This window comes from Vulpes vulpes, chromosome 2, assembly GCF_048418805.1.
Source record: "Vulpes vulpes isolate BD-2025 chromosome 2, VulVul3, whole genome shotgun sequence".
NCBI lineage: Eukaryota > Metazoa > Chordata > Mammalia > Carnivora > Canidae > Vulpes > Vulpes vulpes.
In genome coordinates, this window is record NC_132781.1 from 88,945,122 (window position 1) to 88,961,222 (window position 16,101).

Below are 16,101 nucleotides of genomic sequence, written 5' to 3' on the forward strand. Positions count from 1 at the left end.
TCGTCAAAGTGCTGAGAGAGCCAATGTTGGATTTTTGTATGTATGAACCTCATCAGGGTAGTATTTTCAGTTTTATGTTATACTTGAGATTTTATAGCACAGGAGTGTCTTCTGCTTGCACTGTCTGCATCTCATTTCATAAAAGTAGTTGATGCAATGGGTTTCTAGTAGCAAATTCAGAAACTGGTGATTTCTGCGTAGTTACTTTATGTTACTTGAATGGTGACTGTAACTTTATATTAATGTTGATTGATTACATATACTGTGTATCCTGTAGGATGCTAGCTTTTTCTAAGTCAGAATCTGACAACTTTGTCAATTAGTTGTTTGGCTGTCCTGTGAGCAAAAATACTGGTCTGCCTCACTTTGAAGAAACTTGCTGGATGAAAGGGAGATGGATTTGTTTAAAAAAGGTACGCCAAGAAGAAAATCAGATTAGGTCTTTTAAAAAAGACCTTTGTACTCTTTGTTACAAGTACAGTTTGTCATTTATATTGGTGCAGCATCCATATAATTCCCCTTATAATTTATAAAGTAGAATTTAGAGTAGTAAGGAACCTAACAGGTTGCTTCCAAATAGGTAGACCTTCTGAACAGTATAGACATTTTCTCCACCATGCCCTTGCTGGGGGATAATGCCTATGGTGATGTGCTCAGCACCATTTAAAGGAGCCAGTTCTAAAGGTTAACAGTTTTTATTGGAAAATGCTCTGTTGGTCTGATACTTTATACCCTTGCTAATTCATGTTGTTTGCCACTTAGCAACACAGATCTAGTCTCTTCTCCTTCCTTTATAATCACCAGTTCTTGAAGCTAGGGACCCATGATGAGATTGAGGTCGCACAGTGATATTGCTGACTCCTTGCCAGAAGAGTGGATTTGAACCAGCTGTTGTTGTCTTATGTCTGTCCTCAGTCCAAGGGGTTTAGAATAGAGCAGATTAGAAGCAGACCTGGAGGTTACCTGGGCACCTCCCCACTTCCTTGCCCCTTTACAGGTGAACCTCGTGAGACCCCACAAACTTAAATATATTGCCCAAAGCCACACATGCTGGCTTTGAGTTTAATGACTTCTCTTTCAGGTCTGGATTCAATAATGAAAAGCTACTTTGATGACCAAGTTGTAAAGTTGCTAGTTTTTGTGAGTATGATTTTGACTTGTTTGAATGCCCAAGGATATTTACTATTCATTCAGTGTTACCACGTGATGTGGTAATAGTAACTTGGAGAATTGTGAAAAGCACTTTTTGACATTTGACAACCATATTATACAAAAGAGGAGGCTATTTTCATGAACTTGCCTTAATGATCCCAGGTAGGGAACAGTCGTCACTCTTTGCTAATACTTACAGAGTTCACTGGAATCTGCTTCTGGAGTAGTAAGTTTTGGAGGCTTATGGACATGGGGTTTGGAACCATTACTTAACTGTGGGACCTTAGGTTACTCAACCATTGAGTGGCAGTTTTATTTATTTTTTTAAGTCTGGGTACGGCTTATGTCTGGAGAATGTTGGAGAACCAACCTCTGTCTTAGAGCCATGCTTGAAGCATGCGGTGGTTACCCTGTAGGGTTCTCTTCCTTGGGAGAGGGTATACCGCTCCTCTTGAGTTTCTGCCCTTTTACCTGATCTCATGGTTGTGACTCAGGGTATCAGTCATTAGTAAATTAACAAATGCACATCTCCTACTGTGTTCCTGGTGCTAGTGAAGTGAAGATGCTCCCCACCCTCAGTCCAGTGAGAAACAATCACAGCAAAGGTGGAAAGTGGGATAGGAGACACATGGATGCTATTGTCATGGGGACACAGTGAAGGCCTTCTTAAGCTTTTTCCAGGCTGATGATAAGACGTTGACATTGGAGGAGTCCTCCAGGAGAAGGGGGTGGGTGGTGCAGGGAAGCTGCTTGCAAGGGGGTCTTAGTGTCAAGCAGAATTAGTAATTGCTTTACAGCACGAGTCTTTGAAGGTTCTAAAGTGGGGGAATGACACAAAATCACTGAAAATGCCTTGGAAATTTTCTTTCTTTTTTTTTTTTTTAAGGGAGAGGCTACTAATTTTCTGTTCATACTGTTACTCCTTTTCTAGCTTTTCAAGTTCTTCTGTTATAAAAAAACAAGAGAAAATATGATTGGTTAATAATAGCTTACATTTCTCCACTCTGCAGCTTATATCTTTCTTCCTCCAGATACAGCTTTAGAACCTTACTTTTCTCTACTTAATAATAAAAAAAATTGCTGGTGCACTTCAGCTAATTCTGGGATTTATCTTACTGACAAAGTTCTTTGTGGTTCCCACCACATTTTTGTTTCCTCCTTGGCTGTGTGCCTGCCTCTTCAAGTTTTAGATATGTTGTTTTAAAAACTGAGCTACCCAGTTACATTAATTGCCTTGGGTGATGCTGTCTGGTGTTTCTCATATTGTCATATTTTAGTGTCTCCTCAGACACAAAAGCAGCAGTCTCTTTTAGGAATGTAGTAAATACTTTTTAGACTTCTCAAAATTCATTCTGTAGAGTCTAGAGACAGTGTCTGCTGTGTTTATCATTCCATTGTCTTGTTATTAGTTTCAAAATTGTGTTCTCATTTTCTTCCAGGTTTGTAGACTTCCTGACTGCCTACTTCTTTTTTGGTCAGAAATATGGATGAATTTGATTTCATTCACACTTTTCCAAAATTTCTCCAATGAACCTATATTTTGTTGAGGAGTGAAGTATTATTGGGGCACCTGGGTAGCTTCAGTGGATGAGTGTTTGCCTTTGGCTCAGGGCATGATCCGGGGTCCTGGGATCCAGTCCCACATCGGGCTCCCCACAGGGAGCCTGCTTTCCCTCTACTTATGTCTCTGCTTCTTTCTGTGTGTCTCTCATGAATAAATAAATAAAATCTTAAAAAAAGCAAAATATTACTAATTAAAAAGAATGAAGTTGAGGATGATAACTTATTGCTTCTTCTGAGGCAAGTTGAGAATTCTTATGACATGCTTTTAAAATTTTAGAATGATACCTTGAATTTCCCCTTAAATCTTGATTTTGTACAGATTTGTGGTTAAAAAATAAAGTTATATATATTTCTTTGGTTTCTCTGGACAGTAAACGCCTTCCTCTTATTTGTATCCACATTTCATACTCCCACAAGTACATATAGCATTTCCTTTATAATACAATTTTTGAGCATTGGCAGCCTTGTCTTCCACTTCCCTGTCCAGTCTTGGTCTCATGAAGAAATTTGTTCTTTTTTATAGTCAGTCTTGGTCTAATGGCACATGGAGGTGAGAGAACTGCTGTATATGGAGCAGTTTCTTGCCACATTAACCTTGAACTACTGGCTACTATGCTACTTCTTTCTGTGTTGTATAAGTCTCCAGAATAAAAGGATTTTGGAGTTAAAAAAGAAATCCCTTCACTTTTTCCTCAAATTGCATTTCCTTTTCTCTGGTTGGCCTTTGTCTTCAAAGCAGTGATTTTCAAAGCATAATTACTGACAGGCCTTAAATGTCAATGCAGAACCTGTCTTGGATACTTCCATTTCATAGAACTGTACTTTCATTTTTAAAAAACTAAGTAAAATTTTAAGAGTTGCTGGAATTTGTATCTGTAAATGAAAATTTTTTGTCAGATTTGAGTTCAGTCTTCTAAGGTCTGGATGTCATTTAGCAAGGTTGCAAAAACAATGACAGATATGTACGTGCAGAGAGTTTTAATTCAAGTAATTTCTGAGAAGGATATTTTAGCTATATTACAGAGTGTGGTCTTGATTCAGTTGAGGATTTCAATTGCTGCATTTGTTTTGTCTTTAAATTATAAATTCATTTGGTTTCATCCTTATCACTTTACAGTGGCATTGTATCGTGTGCATTTAACTTATGCTAATTTAACTATCAATGTTTGTTTAAAAATAATTAGCTTTTTTTCCCCCCACACAACATTCCTTTAAATATAAGCCAGACCCATTTCTTTGGGTTTCAATCAAAGAAACAGCAATCTGTTCCAACACTACAGGAAAAACTGGCAGCGTAGGGCTTTGTAGAGAGAATGCAGTACTCAGAAAATCACATGTGCTGTACTGGTGTGGTCTTTTAAAATAATTTTCAAGGTTAATTTTGTCTTAGCTTTAGCCTTGATTTTAGAAGCCAGGCCTTTCATGAAAGATGACTCCATGTAGTTTGTTGTGAATTCTTTGGCCAGATCTATAGGATGTAGCAATGTACTTTATTATCAGCTGTATTTGGGGATTATAATTTTCTAATAATGAGAACTTAAGCCAAGTGTGGTTTGCTTTCCAAATATGAATCATCCACGACCTATTTCTAAATAGATGGATATTTTTCACCAATTTGTTTATAGTTACAGTCCTTTTTTGTCATTTGAGTTTGTTTGCTATTCGAAAGTTAACAGCGGTTGAGAAATATGGGCTGTGTTAAATAAAGAGCCTCTGGTTTAAAGTAAAGCACGTTTTGTTTCCCAGAAGTGGGAGTCCCTGGGAATAGTGACATGTTGTTTACTTCTGAACATTTACCCAACTGATCAGTTATAAAATGAAGTCTCTATTCTTCTTCTAATATGAAAGCTTCTAATTGAAAATGCAAGGCTCTTATGGGGCACTTTTACTCCATCAAACTAATGAGAAGAACGTTAAGGGCCCAAAGGATGCTTAGCCAAGGACTCAAATGGGCACTTCACAAAGGAGGGAATTAACCAATAAAAAGCCATGGGAAAACATTGAATAAACCTAGTATTCAAAGACTGACAAATTAAAATATTATTTCTTTTTCTTTTCAATTGGCAAAACAAAAAATGCTTAATACATGTGATGCTGTGAAATTACAGTGACCTGTTGCATTTGGTCACTGCTAGTGTGCAAAAGTGTACATCTCTTTTGGAAAGCAGTTTGGCGGGATTATCAAGATCCACAAGCTTGTTTATACCCTTTCAGTCCTCTGGAATACTGTCCTCTGGGATATTGTTTTATCCCTTGGAAAGTGAAATTATGAGTGAAGCTATTTGCCAGTATTTAAAATTTGAAAACATCGGAATGACTTCAAAGGTCCAGTAGCAGGCAAATGATATGTAAGCCACAGTTTATCTTTTGGAAGAAATAATATGTAGCCATTAAATGGATTTAATAACTATAGAACAAAATGATAAAAGGTTATGCTAGGTTAAGTGAAAAAAGGTACAAAATTAAATGTTATAATTAGAACAATGTTAAACATGCTATAGCTAAGGTAATACCAAATGTTATTTGTTGAGGGGTGGAGGGTTTATTAGATGTTATTTTCTATTATGTGTATTTTCTATTAGATGTTATTAGATGTATTTTCTATTTTTTTGTTTATAGTTTTTTTTGTTGTTGTTTATAGTTAAAATCTTCATCAAGGTAAAGAGAACATTAAAGAATTAGATAAGGCCATGGTAGGATGAAAATGAGATGCTGGGAATGACTTTATTCTTTATCTAAGGGAATGTGTGAGCCTCTTTTGATGTGCCGCTGAGTTCTGCCAGCAGTTCAGTTGCTTTGTAAATGGTTATAGCTTTTCTAGATGCCTTGTATGAATGAGAAGTAATTTTGATGGTTAAATTAACATGTTAAAGTCCTATTTTAAAAGCTCAAATTCCATCTGGTGAGTGTGTCTGTATTTGCAAAGGTATTTATTGCAGCTTGTTTGTTCTACTGAGAATACTGGAACCATGTAGAAATAGACTCCCCCCCCACTAAGTATTTTAGAGTAAATCTTTCAATCATCATATGTTTTTGACTCTTACTCCTTATTTTAAGGCTTCGGATTATTTTTATTTACTTCATATGCAGAGATATTGACTTAACTTTGATAGTTGATATCAACATGTAAAAAAAGATTAAAAAATATTTACTTTATTTATTCATGAGAGAGGCAGAGACACAGGCAGAGGGAGAAGCAGGCTCCTTGCAGAGAGCCAGATGTGGGACTCGATCCTGGAACTCCAGGATCAGACCCTGAGCCAAAGGCAGACACGCTCAACCGCTGAGCCACCCAGGAGTCCCTAAAAAAAGATGTGTAGTATGTAATTAATGGCTCATACTTTTAAGGAAATAAACAGTATTTATGCCCTTTTTCTATACTACACATCTCTCAAAGAGATCCAATCCTCATTAAATACAAAGTTCACACATAATGAAGGTTGAAATTTGTACAAATGCTTATTTATACAGTATAGGTGGATTTTAGCTAAAAAGGTATGTTCACTCCATACATTAGTGACCTCCCACTTATATTTTTACTTGTACTACAAGAAACTTAAAATGTTATAGAGAAAATGTGACTTTGATAAAACCATACAGAAACTTTTAATGGTTGTGGGTTTTTTTTTTTTTTTTTTTTTTTTTTTTGTCTTTAGTGAGGAACTAGTGTATGTATGAGCCATGAGCCATTTGTAGTGCATTTTCTGCATTTTTGTTTGTGGGTGATGTGTGTATTTTAGTGCAAGAGTTACTTTAGCCAGCAGGGATAGTGGTCATTCATTGTTTAGTGACATATTTTTCATTTAAATTTACATTGAAAAAACTTCATCACTGAATGAAATTTACTTTTGGGAGATGAGGAAAAGAAATGGAGGATCTGAGTCCTGCTTAGGGTAGATTCTTTGGTGCATTTCTACTCTTTTTTTATAGGCTTTTTTTTTTTTTTTTTTTTTACTTGAGTATCTCTGCATGATAAATGAAAACAAGAAACTCCCATCTGTTGATTCAGTAGATGTTTGTTGAGCATTTAGTAGATACCAGGCACTTTGAGTGCTTAGAGATAAGTGGTATGCTAGCACTAGGGTATTTTAGAGGATATTTTAGAAAATAAAATGAAATGTTACTTCTAGAGCATAATAATTGGCATTTTATAAGACTTAAGTTTTAAAAATAACATTTGATATTAAAAAAAAATCTGAATGAGGGATCCTTTTTTCTCCCATCTACAAAAGGAAGAATTTACCAGTCTTTACTGAGTTGGGTGAATTTTGGTACCAATTTAGAAGAGATTCCTTGTCTTGCAGGCTCAACCAGTCATTTCTTACTTGTCAGTATATTTATTGATTCCTCATTGGGCTTGTTTAAAAGGGTTCAAAATACAGTCATTATCCTAATGGATCTCTAACAGTAGAAGAGAAGAAGGTAAAATGAAAGGTAAAGGTGAAAAGGAATTCTCTCAGGATTTTTTGGGACACAGATCTGTAGCTTTGGCTTCATGGAGGAAGTGGGACTTGTCCTTGAAGATTACACATTATTTGAGTAACAAATTTCAGGTCAGGAGACAAAGTCTGAGCAACTTGGAATCTGTAAGTTACAGTGAGCTTTATTTAGTTTGCAGACCAGAGGTACAGAGGGTAATTGTTGGTGGTCATGGAAGGTAAGGTAGGGAAGTGTGGCAGATCTTATAAGCCGACTTCAGAATTTCTTCCTTCTTCCCTAAGAAATGGGAAATTAAAAAAAAAATTGAGATCTAGTAGACATACATCATTCATTTTAGGTATACAACATCATGATTCGATATTTGTGTATTTGTGAAATGACTGCCACAATAAGTCTAGTTAACATTCATCACACATAGTTATAATTTTTTTCCTTGTGATGAGAAATTTTAAGATCTATCTTTTTAGCAACTTTCAAATATACAGTATTGTTAACTATATTTACCATGCTATATATTACATCTCCAGAACTTATTTTTTAACTGGGAGTTTTGACCACCTTCCACCCATTTGCCTACTCCTGACCTCTGCCTTCGGCAGTCACCAATTAGTTCTCTATAAGTTCATTAAAAAAAAAAAAAAACAACTTTTCTAGAGCAGTGCTTCTTGAACTTCAGTGTATATACTGGGAATCTTATCAAAATGCAGATTCTGATTCAGCAGGTCTAGGGTGGGATTGAGAGTCTCCATTTCAAACAAGTTCCCAGGTGATGCCTTTGCCACTGGACCTTTAATGGTCAGGAGTAGTAAGGCTCTGCAGGAAGGTACACTTCTACTTAAATTACATACTTTGAAAATTATTCATTTTTTGATGGTTGAAAGGGACATCATTGCTCCAGGTTTTTAGTGTTATTTTAATATTGCTGTGAAGGCAGATTTTGTTTGCTCTGTGCTTTCCTTAGTGCTGAAACATCAAAAAGAATCTCTCTCCCCCTTTCTTGAGCTTACACTACAGAAATACTAATACTTAGGAAAAGTTTTACCCATTAAAATAAACTTGACATTTGCATAGTGATACTTCCTACTGTTGAAGAAACTAACATTGTTGTTTAATAGCTTTTAATAAAAAGACAGTGTGTTTCCAAATGATTCTTGCCAAGTTGTAATTCAGAGTAGACCCAAGAAAAACTTAGGGTTTATTTTAATAGTTTCAAATAAAATGGCTTTCTTTTATTTCAAATAAAGTATTTCACAGGAATGAAATATACTGTAAAAAATTTTGGAATTAGATAAGTGAATTTTTAAAATAGATTTTATTTATTTCTTAGAGAAAGAGTGCAAACACACAAGTGGGGGGAGGGACAGAGGAAGAGGAAGAAGAGGCCGACTTCCCTTCCCACTGAACTGGGAGCCCGGACTCTAATCATGACTGAGATCATGCATGACCTGTGCCAGAGGCAGCCACTTAACCAACTGAGCATCCTAGATGAGTGAATTTTATTTTGTTTTGTTTTATTTATTTTAAAAATATTTTATTTATTCAGGAGAGACAGAGAGAGAGAGAGAGAGGCAGAGACACAGGCAGAGGGAGAAGCAGGCTCCATGCAGGGAGCCTGAAGTGGAACTTGATCCCAGGACTCCAGGATCCCACCCAGGCTACATTAGTATGTATCTGTCATAATTTGGTGCCAAATGATTTGAAGCAAAAATGATTGTAGCTGCCTAAGAAAGTAATCGTGGGTAGAGAATGAAATTTTTCTTTCTTTGAGAAGTTGGTTTCTGATTATATCTCTTTAGGGAAATATCCATAAATAGGCATTTTTAAATAAAGGGATATATAGAAAAATTGATTTTAAAATAAAGTCAAAATCTTGACTTTAAAAAGTCAAGAAAGCATTAAATTAATTCAGCTTTCCACATCCATTTTCATTGAGATCCTCATATGTTTTGGAAAAATTTACTCTGTTTATTGCTTTGTCACTTACATTTAAGGTGCTTTAGATACTTACAAGGTATTGCTAGTGGACACTAAAAAGGCTGACCTAATTAAATTGATGTCTACTTTTTACTGTATTAAGAGTTCTTTAGGAGGTGGAGGTCAAACTTGAACTCTGTCTTTGACTTGTGTAATTGTGGATCCATTTCAGAATATTTATTTATTTATTTATTTATTTATTTTTTTAAAATTTTTTATTTATTTATGATAGTCACAGAGAGAGAGAGAGAGGCAGAGACACAGGCGGAGGGAGAAGCAGGCTCCATGCACCGGGAGCCTGATGTGGGATTCGATCCCGGGTCTCCAGGATCGCGCCCTGGGCCAAAGGCAGGCGCCAAACCGCTGCGCCACCCAGGGATCCCCCCATTTCAGAATATTTAATGCTCTTAAGTTCTGTAAAACAAAGTTGGATTATTTTCCATTTACATTTATCATATACTTGAATCTCTCAGGGAGCAATTCGATTTTTGGCAACTTTATTGTAGTTGTTTGTGTTCAAACATCAAGTGTAGTTATTTTTGTCCTGGTTATTATGAAAAGTTACACACTCAAGTTATTAGTGTCATCCATCCTTTGTGGCAACAACCAAATCATATGTATATATATACGAAATCAGCTGTTTAATGTAGTGAACATCTTCCTTGCACCCTGGTTCATTTAGCACTGAGAGCTGATGGACCAGACTGCTTGCCAACTGTTTTAGCAACTGCTTCAATAGCAAATGTGGGAAATGTCCCCCTAAAAGAGAGTTTCGGGGAGATTGGCTGCCTTGTGAGACTAGGCTTCAAACCTGGTAATATGCATTGTGTAAGATCTGTTTATATCATTTGATCCTATTTATATCCAACCATATTCACTTAGGTTATTCATTTAAATACAAATGGGCTTGAGTGTCTGTCTTGTGCAGGTATTATACTCTGATGTGAGTTGAGCTTGGGTTTTAATATGTTCCTGCTGTAGAACTGACCCCAGCATCATGGAGTCTTTAGAAAAAGCAGAAACCCTTAAAGGTGCATCCTTGAGCTTTGCTAGTCAGTATGAGTATAGGTGGTCCTGCCTCCCATACTCAAGAACTTCCTTGGTCTTCATTCTCCTTTGTGAAAGAAAGGATCCCTGCTTTTTTAACCAACTGCCAAGGGCTGACCTGAGTTGTTTCCAAGTGTGACTGACCTTCGTAGGCTTATCCCGTGAGCTGTTAGGAAATAGTGTCATTTTAATTTGCTGTATTTCTGTGAAGCTCCATTAAACAAAGTATGAGCTCACTCTGTGGAAAAATTCCTTTCTACCTTAAAGGACAGGATGTTCATTTCTATCAGATCAATTCTTTTAAAAACACTGCCTGGACATGCGTGTGTATTTGCCTAAGCATCGATTGCTTCATAAAATACACCACAAAATTGAAAATAGTTAGTGAAAACTGTTCCTTGGCTGGTACCAAAGCAGACACCGAAGAAAAGCCAGCAAGTCTTGGTTAAGACTTACATGGGTAGGACTAGCTTATGTTATTTTTCTTTCTCAGTTCTTATGTATTTTTTGTTTAAAAAAATTGTTTTGTGTTAACAGCATGGACAGAAATACCCTAAGTGTGTGGGTACTCTACAGAGTAGACCCAAGAAAAAAATTAGAGTTTAATAGTTTCAAATAAAATGGCTTTTATTTCAGATAAAATATTTCACAGAATTGAAATATCCTGTAAACTTAAGATACAATTTATGTGCCCTCTCTAATTTACTTTGAGAGCAAAAATTCTGGATAAGGTTCCTGTGGTCAGGGTGGGGTGTGGGGCGTGTGTGAGCCATCTGTCCAAAGTTACATGCTTATTAAATAGCAAGTGAGCTTTGACTCTAGGTCTGTTGCTTTCTATCTGGCAGTCATCTTGATCCTGTGAGAATTGCAGCTCCAGTCACATGGTTCACCTGCTCTAAAATGTTCATGGCTTCCGTTTACCTGCAGACTGTTCCTCCTGACACTCAGGGCTATTATAATGAAAAGTTGGGGTGAAAGTTACTTTATCAAATCCGGATACCGCTACATACAGGGTACTTAGTAGAGGTTGATGGGATGAATCACATTTCAAAGCTGTGTACTCAAGGTGTTTATGAACCAGCTAAGGGCTGGAGCTTATTGTATCAGCTAAGGGCTGATACAATATCAGTTCAGAAATACTTAGAATATAGGCAAAAAATGATACATATAATCAAAGGTAGAAAGTGCTTTTGCAGTTAAAAGGCATTGATTGGTTGTAACCTGGAAAACCTTTGGAGGGAGATGGCATTGAATTGATCCTAATGGAAGTACAGTTATATGGGCATGTTGGCTGGGATAATAGCAAGGGGAACCACAGAAATGAAAGGATGGCTTTTGTTTGAGGTGCAGGGAAGATTTGGTTGGATAAAACAGCAGCAGGTGGAAGATGAGGCTGGACCGTGACTGGGATCATGTAATAGAGGGTCTTGAATATAGGGCCATCAGCTGATACTTCATTTAGGAAGTAATTGGGAACCATTGACGTTATTGAGCATGGGACTTAAGTGATGGGGGGGGGGGTGTTGTATTTTAACAGGATAAACCTGGCTTTGGTGGTAGAAGTGGACTAGAACGGGAGAATGGGGGCTCCTCCCCTCCCCCACATTCTGAATTAATGTCATTTAGGAGAAGTGTCTCAGAAACTCAGCAGTTGGAGTTTAGGTAGAGAGGCACTTAGGGTTCAAAACCAATTTCAGACACAAATGGATGTTGTCAATCTAGAAGTGGATGTACTAGAGCAAAACTGGTGCTCTTTGAACATAAATGATAGCAATTGTGACTGCTCAAGCTAGCATCTCCCAAGTTAATTAGAAAGCACATTAAAGGAAATTATCATTCTCATAAGTATGGAATGGTTATGGGTGTGTATGTGAATTTCATAAAAGTGTGTAACTTAGGAATACTAGATGTTTTATACAAAGAAAATTTACACTGAAGATTTTTGTTCAGTGTAATTCTTTAAAATTCTCAGTAATCAGTCTGTTAAGCTTAATGACAATGCTGGTGTGTGTGTGTATGTGTGTGTGTGTGTTTGTTAAAGACCTTTGAGTTATTTGGAGTGTTTTGGTTGATTTTTTTTCCTGGTATGCAAATGAGAGAACTGAGAAAAATTGAGGCCAGCTCATTTGTAATAGAATTCTTTTAGAGTTGAAATAACTTAATGGAGAAGAGATCAATTCTGTATTCTGTTATTATGATCTTTTCTGTTACTTTCTATAATTGCTTGGTTAAATCTTTTTTTATTTTTGACCTAAGTCCGCCCTTCCCACAGGCCCCTTCCCTCCCCCTCTCTTTTTCTTTCTCCCCACCATTCAGCCTGCCCTGCTCCTCTCTAGTGATCCCACATCATCTCCAGTGTGCTTAAACAATCACATGGTGTTATACGTGTTTTTACCCATGTGTATCCTGTCATACCATAAACTCCTTGAGAGCCAAGTTCTTGTTCATCTTGTACCCCCGTGTGTCCCCTGTGTGTATGTGCTCAACAGATGTCAAATGAATGGATGAATTAATATCTATCTATAGTGAAGTTGGGGTGAGCTTTTGGGAGTAAAATGAAAAATATTGTAATTGTTGTAATACATGCAAAACAACCAACCTTGGAAGGAGGTGGATACTGTTGTATCCCTCCCCCATTTCACAGATTAGAAACATGAGGCTCAGAGCTGTAACGTAGCCCACATCACCCAGAAAATGGCAGAGGACCAAGGAAAGGGGTCTGATGTCCTGTTTGTTTTCATATGTTAACACTTGTAAAAAGTCCTCAGATAGATTATTTCAGAGCAAAAAAAAAAAAAAAAAAAAAAAAAAAAAAATTAAAAAAAGGGATCCCTGGGTGGCGCAGCGGTTTGGCGCCTGCCTTTGGCCCGGGGCGCGATCCTGGAGACCCGGGATCGAATCCCACGTCGGGCTCCCGGTGCATGGAGCCTGCTTCTCCCTCTGCCTGTGTCTCTGCCTCTCTGTCTCTCTCTGTGTGACTATTATAAATTAAAAAAAAAAAAAAAAAGATTATTTCAGAGCACTCATAGAGGACATGTCGTGCTAGATGAAGCACTAACAGAATAAAGGGTAGTTGTGTGTGGGACCCCAAGGAGCTTTCATGGAGAGGCAGCAGAGTATACAAAAGCAGAACTCCTAGTAATTACAAGAGTGTGTCCATGCTTGAGGCAAAGTCTAGTTGAAAAGTTGTTGAAGAAATTTTGGAGGGCAGGAAAGAGGTGGACTTTGTTCTTGTTCAGCATTGTAAAGAAGAGGGGCTCAGTACAGAATGGAGACTGTGAACATGAGTGTGGGGAGGGGGTAGGCAGGACGAATGTAGGGCTGACTTCATTCTTTGCCAATGCTAAATTTGGCATTCAGTTTTCAGAGGCTTTTGGGTAAGGCAGTTGAAGGCAGTATTTTAAGGGAGAGCTTGGTTATAGGGGTGGATAAATAGGTCATGACAGATTTGGTCAAAGTGGTCATCTGGGAGCTGTGCTGTGTCTTTGGGAGTCCTCTAGCATCCTGCATACTCAAGTCCTGGGGTGCCACGTGCTCTCTGCTCCCATGTAGACAGCTGGCAAAGCATGGCCCTGCACAGAATGTGGGCCCCAGGTGTGCTTATGTGGAGAAGAAGGTTTGTGGACAGTGACCTCCTGTGTGAGGTTGAGATATGGTGGGATCATGGAATTCGTTCAGCTTTGGCAGCAGGCAGTCAATGGAATAGATTGATGGGGACCTTGAAAGGGGCAGGGTTGAGGATGAGGAGGAGCAGGAAAGCCTGTGCAGTGAGCCTGGCAGAGGACTAGAATTCAGGGCTGGGAACTAGATATTTACCTGCTTGTACCTAGGGTAGTCGCACCCATCAGAGCTCTGTCACTGTGCCTTGGGTGGAGCCACACCCTGGGGATGCTTAGCAGGTGGTGGCATGTGTGTGGGGCTTCAGCCAGGGACCAAGTCATTTGCCTGGCTCCAGCATTCCGTGTTCAGAGAAGAAAGGTGGGCCAGGGCCAAGTCAGGTCTCATGTGCTTTTTCATTCCGTCGGTGACACAGAGTAACAGTGCTACAGCTGTATATGGAAAACTTAGACGGTAGAAGATCCTTAGAGCACGTAAGTACAGAGAAGTGATGGAGCTGACACTGTAAAGAGGCTACAGTTGATGCAAAATTACAAAGAAGAAAACATTTGCACAGTTGATGAAAAATTATAAAGAAGAAAAAATTTGCACGTGTGTTTTATAAAACAATTCATACTTCTTATGGATTGGAATCTCCTCGCTGACTTTTTTTTTTTTTTTTTAATTGAAGTTCACACCCTGAGCCAAAGGGAGACAGTCAACCTTTGAGCCTCCCAGGTGCCCTGGAAATAAACTTCATATATATTACCATGTTGCTTTTTCAAAAGGCTGTAGTTCTGTGATCCCACAAGCATATTGTCATTGTAGGAAAGTATACATTTCATTTCATCTTTATCTATTTAATAACATAATGTAAAAAGTTTTGCCACATGTTCAAAATTCTAATTTAAAAAAGTCTCCTTCTGCCGTCTGCTTTCTCATTCTTTTTCTAAGGGACAGTGTCCCCTGCTGACCTTGAATGGAGCAGTGTTTTGGATAGCAACAGCAGTGGATTGGAACTGTTTGTCAACCAAAATCCCAAAGAGAGCTTGATGCCGTTTTTCAAAATGCTTCTTGTATTAACAAGAAGCCATTATTGAAATAGCCTCTCATTAGCTCAATTAATGAGTTTGAATCAGAAAGACGTGGAGTCAGCTGAGCCTTCTCAGGCTGCACAGGTGCTCTAGAGCACTCTGCAAGGGCCTGTCCGTATTACTTACCTCTAGAGCAGTGTTTCTTCCTCTCTTCCTTATGCTCTGGAAGCACCTTTCTGGGAAGGGAGCTGTGGCCATTAAGCAGCTGCTGAGCTAGCTCGGCCTGTCCCTCTCAATCTTCTTATCCTGTTTTACTCTCTTCAGTGTACTTCTTACCAACCGAAATGATCTTACATCTTTGATTCTGTCTTGTTTCCCTAGAATCCAAGCTCTGTTATAGCAAGCATTCAGGTTTTCCAGTTCATGCTAAATCCCCAGGATCTGGCCCACCATAAGTTTTGAATCTGTGTTCATTGAATGACCTCCAGAGGCTTTATTATTGCCTTGGAAGCAGTGCAGATTTTCGCCCCTGATGTCGAGTTTGTCCCATGCTACTTTTTCAGACCACCTGCATGAATTACACAGCTCCAGATCCAGGTGCCATCCTCTGCTCGCGGGTGTGCTGCTGCAGTTTCCTGGAAGGCTTCCTTTTGCATTCAGTCTGGGTCTGAGGAAATGTTGCCTTTTGGACCCAACTCAGTTTTTTGCTTGTGTTCTACATGAAACCTTTCCTAACACCGTAACTGGCTCTAGTGCTCACTTTTCTGAGCCTTTTTTTTTTTTTTTTTAGAATTTATTTATTCATTAGAGAGAGAGAGAAAGAGAGAGAGAGAGAGGTAGACACAGGCAGAGGGAGAAGCAGGCTCCCTGCATGGAGCCTGACGTGGGACTCGATTCCGGGTCTCCAGGATCACACCCTGGGCTGAAGGCGGCGCCAAACTGCTGAGCCACCCAGGCTGCCCTGAAAGTCATTTTAATTGTCTTAAAAATGCTTTGTACTGGTGAGTGTAGTCTCTGCCCCTTTTGATCAGGGACTCTCAGCTCAACTCTCCTTATGCCAAGGCCACTGAATCTCATTCAAACATCTTTGTTTCCCATACACCTTTTTTTACTCTGAAAATTTTTTCTACAGCTCTCATCTTGCATCTTAAGTTGTATATTTTGTTGGTCAAATAAATACTTGAAATGTTAGAGCTGGTAGGATTCTTGGCTAGTATCTAGGCTCATTAGAAGGTGTACCTGTGCTGTGGTTTTCCCATTAACTTTTACCCCAGGAGGTTCAAATCAGCTTTGG

At 38.4% G+C, this 16,101-nt stretch overlaps 1 protein-coding gene across 45 annotated transcripts in view; it reads left to right on the forward strand.

Moving 5' to 3' along the window:
* PARD3 (par-3 family cell polarity regulator) overlaps positions 1-16,101 on the forward strand; it is a 646,585-nt gene that overhangs the window by 28,539 nt on the left and 601,945 nt on the right. The window contains exon 1 of one of the 45 annotated variants that reach the window (XM_072749231.1): positions 4,852-5,063. The exons of the other annotated variants lie outside the window; for them this stretch is intronic. The gene's annotated coding sequence lies outside the window, so the exon portion shown is untranslated. Of the gene's footprint in view, positions 1-4,851; positions 5,064-16,101 lie in introns of those variants that run through there. 45 annotated transcript variants of the gene reach the window in all.